We start from the raw sequence: 10692 nt of genomic DNA on the forward strand, positions 1-10692 counted from the left end.
AATACCCGATAATTATAAACTAGTACCATGCAAGGTACCATATGACCACGATAGTAGGGTATATATATAAAATGTGTTAAAAATGGGTAGTATTTTAAGTAATTTGAGATAATTCTTAATTATATGGATAAATTGGTAATTATTTAAAATGATCGAGATAAGAAAATCACGTGGCAACAATACAAATCAAGAAAAGTGACTCATTCATTAATTTGCTGGATGGCAACTTCTAAAGAGATAAGTATATCTCATTTGGCTAAAGATAATGTACGGCTAGTATTGCTTTTAAAAAGAAAACATTAGAAAATACTATAACAAGTGAGTTTTCGACATTTTCTCCTAAGATTTTATAGAACTTGTCATTGTCCATTATTTTTAGTTCAACTATATATGTTGTCCTCACATATATCTGTAACGGTTTTCTTATTTTCCTTTTACTTGTGTTAGTAACTGAGAATGAAAATAATGGGAAAAAGGCAATTGAAGTTCATTGAAGATTCCTTTGGATGTGTTTTGACAGCTCCAATTGAAAATGGAAAGATTAGAAAGTGTTCTGAGTTGCCAGTAGCTGATTGGAAGAAAAGTCTGTAGTAATCTTAGTAGTTACAATACTAATGAGAGGATGGTTTGAAAATAAAATGGTGGTTTAAGGGATTTTCTCTTTGAAGCTCTTGACCGAGAATGGTTCTTTAACTAATCCCACATGTTTTGGAAATATAATTCAAGGATTTTTTCTTACTCCAGGTATGTTAAGGTTATCTCTTCTTTCTTTTTGGCATGATCCATATTGTACAGACGAAAAGAGCAAACACATAGTTTCCATAAATTACTCTATTCATAAAGATAGTAGGGGTGTCTATATTCTTGATTCCCCATGAAAAATATTATTATCTTCTGCTCGTGGGTCTCAGAATAATACGCAGTTGGAAAATTTATCTGAAAGAAATATTGAGACTATTACGTAATTTTCATGCATTTCATACATGGGTCACATGCATTTCATACATGTGCATTGACCCATGACCAAATGGCGTTATATACGTGTATATATGTAAATATATGTCTATGAGATATGGGAAAAGGTTACGGCGTTATATACACACCACCACCTGATCAGTTGGTATATGATGATGATGTTGCCCACAGTGGCTGAAATATGATTCAAACGGCATTATATACGCATATATGGGTATGTATTCAAATGGCGTTATATACGCATATATATATATATGTATGTATTCAAACGGCGTTATAGACGTACTTTTTATGCATTGCATTCATGTGCATTGACCCATGACCAGATGACGTTATATACGCATATATATGTAAATATATGTATACGGGATATGGGAAAAGGTTACGGCGTTATATACGCACCACCACCTGATCAGCTGGTATATGATGATGATGTTGCCCACAATGGCTGAAATATGATTCAAACGGCGTTATATACGCATATATGGGTATGTATTCAAATATGAGATATGGGAAAGGTTATGTCATTTTATACGCACCACCACCTGATCAGCTGGTATACGTTGATGATTTTTCCCATAGTGGCCAATATAATATGATGGGATGCCCTCAGAGCCTGATGATTTTATGAGACATGTACCTATGCACGACATGATATTCATATGCATATGCATGACGCTAAAAGTCTTTCATGGTTTACAGAGTCATTTAGACTTACAGGTTGAGTCAAGTACTCTATATTTCTTCCATGTCTGTTATGTACTTATTTATGTGCCTTACATACTCGGTACATTTTTTGTACTAACGTCCCTTTTTGCCTGGGGATGCTGCGTTTCATGCCCGCAGGTCCCGATAGACAGGTCGAGAGCCCTCCAAGTAGGCTATCAGCTCAGCGGAAAATGTTGGTGCGCTCCATTTGCTTCGGAGTTGCTTGTTTGGCTGGTATGATTTAGACGTGTATTGTTTGGTATGGCGGGACTCTGTCCCGAATTGTAGCCTTATTGTGCATTTATGAGATTTCGCTCTTTATCCTTATTATGATGATTCCACTGTTAAACTGCTTTGTTTATTGTGACAATTTTTGGCTTACCTAGCAAGTTGTATTAGGTGTCATCACGACCCTATAGTTGAAAATTTGGGTCGTGACAAGATCAAAGGTAACACATTGTAGATACGTGGCTAACATCTTATTAAATTGAATTTTCTTACCAATATTAATATTTATATTATATTTTATATGATAACTACACTATAGACCAAGAAAAACAACCAATGTAAATATTAATACTATAATTTTTTTTAGGATAATTACACTATAGACAAAAAATAGAAAAAAGAGGCCCTTGTTAAAATTTGGCTTTGGACCATAAATTTTATTGAGACGTCCTTGCTGTTCCTTGTCTTTGACAAAGATGTGTACGTCTGTGTGTGTTTTGGTCCTTTTGTTTTGCTAGTCATGAACCGTGATAAAATTATTAGGTTTGTTTAACATTTCGTTGGGTGAAAATGTCCTACTGATTATGATAGAACTAACTTGATGAATCTTTCAAAGTCAAGGTCAAGAGGATCAATAATACGCACAGTTCTTCCAAAAATTTCATTGATTTGTTTTGTTAGATCATCAACGTAATTACCTACTACAAACAAGTTTAAAAATTTCATTGATTTGTTTTGTTGAAAAGTTTAAAGACAAAATTGTACATGTTATAGAAGATTGCTCCAATCTTCATAGAACATCGTCACCGGTAGCTCTTCTCAAAATCTATTTTATAAGAACTTTTGGAAGGAAGAAGAGAATTTTGTCAGTTGTTCTTGAGAAGGGAAAAATTACGGTTGAAAATAAAAATATAAACTAATTTAAACAAGACAATTCTTATTTAAATGACACATCTATTTCCCATGGATGTTTTTCTCTTCCTTTTCCCCCCTCTTTTGACTTATTTTATTTTATTTTTTAGGGTCCCACATGGGTGGCCCATATTATTTCCTTGAGATGGTATGGAATAGTATCGTGATTGGAGACCAAGAAATGGCACCATTTATTGGGTCAACATCCTCTTCAATTAAAGGAAAAGTCAAACACAAAATCTAATAAAGGGTTTTGATAGTGACCCTAAATCAGCTTTGAGATAAAACTTAAAATTGAAATTTAGAGATGGCTTCATTTCCCTAATAATTTCTTTTAAAGTAAGTACTTATCACTTTACAATCTCCCCAAAAAGTAGATTAACAAAAAGAAACAGAGAGATTGCATATATGGTTAACAAAACTCATGCGAACTTGGCATATAACACAATATCATACGGTAACGTTAAGAGTAATTTTAGCTTGAACTTAGCCAAACAAATTAGTATTAGTTTTTACTTATAAAACGGTACAGTTCAATTTGTAACATAATTTATCTACACGTGAATTAACTTGATCCAACAATATGAAATAAACACGAATGAAATCAAGAATGTAAAAATAACTTCAAGAAATACAAGCCTGTTGGTATGATGAGCTTCTTCGAAAGCAATAGTATGAACAATATCAAGAACAAAAGAAAGCAAATAATTTTATAATTTAAGAGCAGAATATAGCTTTTGTGTACAAAATGTTTCTTGTGCCCTGCAATGAATATTAATCCTCCTATTTATAGCTCTATTTAGGGAGATAAGATCCCCAAATTAAGCTTATCTTGAATGAGAATAAAATCGCTATTGATGGTTGCATAACGGTTGGCTACAAATGGAGATATTCTCTGTAACAGCTGCTCATTGAATGCTATCTTATATCAATTCTTCAAACCTTTGTTATCGGTTACCTTGTCTTCGAAATTCATCCAGCACCAATCGCATGCTTGCAACCGTTATCGACTATTTGCCGACTCACATCCTACCTGTCTTCAGCTCCACGTGTCACCTCTTCATCCGTCCAACTGTCTCTAACCAATTTTACCGCATACAGATAGTCCTCCTATTTTCCGGTGACAATGCTTTAGTGTTACCGAAAAGAAGAGAAGACCTATTTCCTTAGCTGGCAAGTTTTCGAACAGTTTCTTACGCTTGAAAGGATGCAAGCCTCTTCGCATTTAATGGCCCGAACACGTGTTACCCCACGATTTGGCAAATATTTTTGCTAGTTTTCTAGGTAATCATGATCACAATTTTTGCCGTCTATAAACTTCGTCATTACTCATAATTTTTACTATTTAACTTTACAACTCCTTCTTCTTCTCTAATTTACCTTAGAACCCTACTTGCAAAACTCAATTCTCTCAGCAACATCTTTCTTCACAAATTCCTTACCGTCATGTCTTCTAACATTACTGTCCTCGAAAACTTTGGTCTTCGCTTCGGTGGAGGCCCAAAAAAAATAAAACTAAAGAGGTTGATGTTGAGTCTAAACCTTACCGTGAATTCTATCATACCTCTTCAACTGAACACCAAATTTGATCTTCAAGAACAAAAGGATCCCATTAACCCCAAAAGTGCAGGCACAGGCCTGTTCGAAGGTACCCTTCTTCCATCCATTTTTTCCAGTATCTATATTGCGAAGGAAGACTGCGAATGGAACAATATTAAAATCTTCTCCCCTAATGAAATAGAAAGATCTACCTTCTCCAAATCAGGGTCCATGTATATTTATAAATACCCTTTAACCTTGGGATTGGGTAAAAACATTGACCCACAAATTTTAGAATTTTCCCACTGGTACCAAATCTGTTTGGCACAAGCAAGCCCATCAGTATGGCGTGCGGTGGACGGAAAGGTTTGTTGTTATTGCTACCAGGGATATCCTCCCGATCACAACACCCACTTTTCATGAATTATGGAATCTTGTCTGTAAGTTACAGGTATCTTTTTTCTTTCCATGTTTTAAAAGACTTTCCTTCTTTGTTGACTTTATATTTTTCTTATTCTAGCTACTCATTAAAACCACCACGAATTCAGAACTTGGCCCCATGGGAACATAAAATTTTGAATATCACTACACCTGAACTTGGAGGTGGAAAGAATTGGCCCCAAAATATGAGTGGAAAGCCAAAAATCATGGTAAAAAAAATTCCTCCTCCTTTCTTTCAATCTTACAACAAAACTTAGAAAAATTTTGTTAACTACCTTTTTGTACCACACAGGAGTTCCAAAGGGATACGTTGTTTGCCCTGACATCGAGGCCCTCGATGATCCGATAAAAGCTGAACGGGTACTGCAAAATGCCCTTAACCGGAGGAGAGCCCTTGATTCCACTCTCACTTTTGGTGAAGGTGCTTCCTCTTAGAGTCCCCAGCGCAAAAACAAGAAACCAACTAGGAAATGTACCTCCTTGGATGAGACTCGAGAGAAAAAGTGAAAGAAACACCAATCGAACCGATTATAGTGGTCTTTGATGATGAAGAAACTGATGATGAAGCGGTTGCCCTTTAGAGAAGAAAAAGACCTTCATCGGCTCCATCGAATACTTAGCTGGGAGAGCTTCGAACACCACCACAAAGGGAAGTTCAAAACCTCTTTACGGAAATAGATTTGATTGAAAATGTCGATTCCGGTTTTTTGATTCCTGTCGACGCCTCTGGCTGAAGGAGTTCAATCCCTGACCTTCCTCCACCACCAACTTCTGAACCGATAACAACTGTCTCTCCTTCTACACCAGCTGTTGTTGATATTTTCCTATATTTTTCAATATGCAAAATACCTTCAAAATAGCATAAATATGCATATATAAGTATGTCCAAATATTTTATTATTTTTTCATAATTTTTAAAGGGTTTTAAAATCAATTTATTTCCCTCTTTTATCCATAAAAATCCAATAATTATTTCCAAAATTGCTATTTTGGTAATTCATTTATTGGGATTTTATATTTATGCTAAAATATAGCTAAGGTAAATTTTGTATATTTTTTACAAATTTATTTAGTATTTTTTAGCCAAATTGTATATAATTATAATATTAGCCCTTTTAAGATTCAATTGTGTTTTATATTCATAAAATTAAGTCTTGTATTTTTAAACTATTAATTATAAGTTAGAAATCATGTTACTGATTTTAATTTATTTTCAGAAATTAATTTACTATTTTTATAATTTGAAAAGGGAAAATTGGCTATTTAAATAATAGCCCAATTACATTTCAATTTTAGTCTAAATCTGACCCCAAATTAAACCCAATTTCCCTGGCCCAATTCCCATTCAAACCCGACCCCTAACCCAATTAAAAAATCCAACCCGGATTCCCCACCTACCCTCTTTAATCCAGGTCATTGATCATTCAGATCGACGGCCAATATTCGTCCTTTTCATTTTTAACCTTAAACGACCCCTAAACCTACCTCATTCTTCACCAAACGCCGCTCTTGAATCCTTCTTCTCTCAATTCTCTCTGAAACCTCACACGAATCCTAGCCGCCGCCATCTAAACCCACCCTAATCCACCTCAACCCCTACCTAATCCATGGCCTCTCATGGCCATTGGAGATGTGTATCAGCCTTATATGGCTTCTAGATGTTTGTTTCTATGGTTTCATGGACAAACCTCGAAGGGATCTGGTCCAGTCCTTGCTCGACTTCTGTTCATGGCCTTTCTCCGGCCATTCATGACCTTTCTCTGGCCATTCATGGCATTTCAAGGCAGATCCTTGACCTTCCTGGTTAGATCGGTAACTTTCAAGGTGTTTCTCACCTTTTCTAGGTTTTCCGAAACCCTAATCTTTAAGATCTTTCAATTTTCTTCATACCTATCTTAGATCTGTGCTTACTACGAACTTCTTAAGTGTTTTCGTAAAGGTCTCTCGATTTTCTTTCAAAACAACTCTTCATTTTTCAACGATTAGGGTTTTCCTTTAAGTTCTTTAACGATCATGTCTCTGATTTTAATGTTGTTTGTGATTTCGTTATTTGTTTTAAGTTCTTTGTTTCTGACTATCTTCTTCTTGTTTGACTTATCTGATTTGAGTTCTTTTCATCTCTTAAACTCGACTACTATCGAAGCCCTAATTTCTTAAAAGGGGGTTTTCTCACTTATTACTACTGTGAGACCTTTACTTGTTTCTGATTTATATTACCTGATACTATATTCTTCTTCACTGTTGATTCTATGTAACTACTTGACCTACTTGACTATTGAGCTTCGAATATTTTTCTTACTACTGAATCCTAGCTTATTTCTGCCACTACTGTATGTTTGTGTTATCTCTTTTGCCAATATGATTGGCCTCGCATGTCTGATGCTTCTGTTCACTCTATTTATATACTGAAGTGTAGAATCATGTTTCTTCCGTGATTGATCTTGATCTTGGGACTGATTGCAAAAGCTTTTCTTTTATGAACCCTAATTTCACTCGCCTGCTCAAAATTAATTGATTTCTTTCCCTTTACTGTGATGTTTTACCTTGCCGAATCCTTTCCCAAAATAAACCTATTTTGTACTTAGACTTGATTGTTTACTTCATACTTTTACTGCCCCTTATATGGCAATAATCAATCTGTCACCAAACTGATTTCTTTCCTTAATTAAACCTGCTACTACCCGTTAAACAGTAATTCCTTAATTAAAGGGAATCACTTGTGTTAATTGATTCTGACTTGTGATTGTTTCCATGTTTGTGTTAAGACTTTACTTATTACCTTACCTTTTACTCGTTTTCAAAGCTATAAATACCCTACACCCCCTCTTCTTTCAGAGACACAAACCATTGAGTTCAAGAACACACGCTTATACTCAAAACTTTCTCTCTTTTCTCTATTACTACTTATGCTACTACTTTGTCTAGCCGACTAAAAGCCAAGGCTAGGCTGTGGAAATTTGCTTACTTTTCCTTTCTGCACTTTGCTTCTCTACTGGTATGTCCTAGTTAATTTTCAAGCATCAACAACAACGTGTTTCTTTAATTGTTCCAACTTCTCTCATTCTTGCCTACTTTTGCTTATGTTTCTGCAATCAAGTTACATTACTAGCATGTCGAAATGTGTTCCCTTCACCTTTTAAATAAATGCTCTCCTATGTGTATGAATCCCAAACCCAACATCCCCTCTATGTGTTTGTGTTCTCTGGCTGGTTTGTAGGCATGTCAGCATCATCTATTGCTGTGCATGACCAAACCTGACCCTTTCTGGGGGTCATATGCTTCATGCCATGTATTCCCAAAACCCCTGACCCTTTTGTGTAACTCCTGATTCTGTGTAGTTTGAGTTTTACTACTACTGTTTTCAAATCACTCTTACCACTTACTATTTCCCAACCCAGTTTTAAACAAATCTCTATATTCTGCATTTCCACTGTATTCTTAGAACCTAGGTTTTTCCCCTCTTGTGTGAGCCTTGACTTGGGACCCTTGGGCGCCCTCTAAACTTGGAAACATAAGGGCTAGCCCTTCCACACTGCACTCATTTCTGTCTGGTTATGCAACCTGGGTGTAAGCACTGCCCGGGGTCCTTTGAGATCCTTAGAGAACTTTGACACACCCAGGTCTGAGAAAGGTTTTTAGAACGTTGGCATTTGAGGTAGTTTATTCCATAGCTCAGAGAGGAAGTCAAGAATCAGGTTTCCTATGGTTGTAACTTTTTATTTTGCACTATTCTGATGTAATTCAGTCATTTTTGGTCAGTAATATTTGTAACAAATATTGGGGACTGGCTAGTGAAAAGGAATGGGGTGATTATGCATGCTTTAACTATTAGAAGGGTAGTTAACATGCATATAGGATTTGTTTAATAAATTCTGCATGTTTTACTTCCACACTTAGACACTATGCCTATACGACCCAAATTAGCCTTTAATATTTAGATACCATGCTTGTAGGAATTAAAATTAGCAATAATAGAGATCATGTCTATAGGATCTAAAACCAATTTAGTTAAAAAAATCAGTTTGACTCGTATTGTTCTGAATCAGTTTAAACAACCTACTCCTTTTATTAACACGGTTTAGAAAGCATGCATATAGGATCCAAATCGCTCGTTTAAAACTATTTACTGCTCTGCTGCATTCCTAATCGGTAATAAATATCATGCTCATAGGACATCACCAATACACACTTAGGCAAGCCTAGGTAATAATGATAAAATTGAATCCGCCTTTGTTAATTAGCAATTGCTACAACCAACAGGCAGGCTTGATTCAGACTTCTTATCTGAGTTATGTAATAAATTGGCCTGCTTCAACAATTAAAACACCATGCCTTAGTACCTTTAAATTATGACCCTAATTGTGTTTAAGTCATGCTATTTATATGCATTGTTTGAGGAGGTATACATGAGCCTCATAACTGCTTATATGTATTCCTCTAAATGCAGTCTTATGTGTTTTGTATGTCGCCTAGTCTTTTTACCTTTAAACCTAAGAGTCAGCCAAAAATCCTCCCTCTCATAGGAATAGTAGTCCTAAATTCCTCTGGGACTAATAGGAATGGGACGGGTAATAGTATGCAATAGAGGGCGAGACCAATTCGCACTTTAATACCTTAACAGGGTGGGGAAGGGTAGATATAGAAATGATGACCGGTGCACTAATACCATGTGTATCCCCTTTTCTGAGGAGTGTCATACCGGGTATCGCATTGATGTGATCCATATTATAAATAAACCTAGGACCCCCCCCCCCCTTTCCTTTTACATTCTTAAGTATTTGTAAAACTATAACTCCTTTTCAAAATCCGCCTTTTAATAATTTTTTCAAACTCTTATGTGTTCAAACTTAAATCCCCTACTATTTGAGCCTATACTTGCCTATTTGCAAATTGTACACAAATTCACAAAAACTGTCTGGCCGGGAACCACACTAGTGGATCCTGAGGGGTGCCTAACACCTTCCCCTTAGGATAATTTCAAGCTCTTACCCTATCTCTGGTTATCAAACAAACTTAGAAATGAACCTATAGGTGTCCTAATGTACCTTAAATCATTAGGTGGTAACTCTTCAAATGCAAACCCAGTTCCCAAAAGGAATGAGTTGTCCTATACCTAAAATGTCATAAACCCAATATTTCGATGCAAAGAGGGAAAAAGGGGGCGTGACAGCTGCTTCTTCTCCACCGGTGCCATCCAAGCAAATGGAAGATGCACTTTCGGTCACCCGGTCATGGAAATTTGGGGAATGCTTACTCGGCACCCACTCAAGACCATCATGGAAAGCGAAACGTCATTCTTACGGTTTCGAATGAGTGTGATATACTTTCCAAGCTGGTGGAGCTTGACAATTATCTGAAACCACTGGCCACAGAAAACGATTGGAGAAAAATGGACTCTCTTTCTGCGGAGAGTCTGTTAAACAACATCATGTACTGCTCGGTCATAGGTATCAATATAATCATCTCCCATCACTCTTCATCTATTATATTTTGAGTTAATAACCTTAGCTTTAACCTCTTCAGTCCAACCTTCTTGCTTCCGAAGGCATTTAAAGGTTAATCTTGGATAAACAAACACTTACTACAGAATGCGATCAACTTTTAGCTAAACGGAGTGAGGTTGCCGAGCGCCTCCCGGTGCTAAAAGCAAAAATTGCTCAAATGGATGATCTCAAGACTCGGTTGCAGCAACCCAAGCAAGAAAGAATGACCTACAACCAAGAGACCGCTCAATTGCATGAAGACCTCAAGGATTCAAAAGCTAAGTGGGCTGACCTACATAATACCGCGACTGCTGCTGCCGAGCGCGAGTCTACTTTTATGGAGCAAGTCAACAACTTGGAGGCTAGCTTACGCTCCAAAACCGAGGAGGCCAATGATGTCGAGGAG

The 10692-nt window shown here is 36.4% G+C and overlaps 1 long non-coding RNA gene across 1 annotated transcript; it reads left to right on the forward strand.

Annotated features, from left to right (window-relative positions):
• The first annotated feature begins 328 nt into the window (after positions 1–328).
• LOC142174961 (uncharacterized) lies at positions 329–1990 on the forward strand. Its single transcript, XR_012704145.1, has 2 exons — positions 329–744; positions 1822–1990. It is a non-coding gene; the product is annotated as an uncharacterized LOC142174961 (long non-coding RNA).
• Positions 1991–10692: the final 8702 nt, after the last annotated feature.

This window comes from Nicotiana tabacum, chromosome 20 (assembly GCF_000715075.1).
Source record: "Nicotiana tabacum cultivar K326 chromosome 20, ASM71507v2, whole genome shotgun sequence".
NCBI lineage: Eukaryota > Viridiplantae > Streptophyta > Magnoliopsida > Solanales > Solanaceae > Nicotiana > Nicotiana tabacum.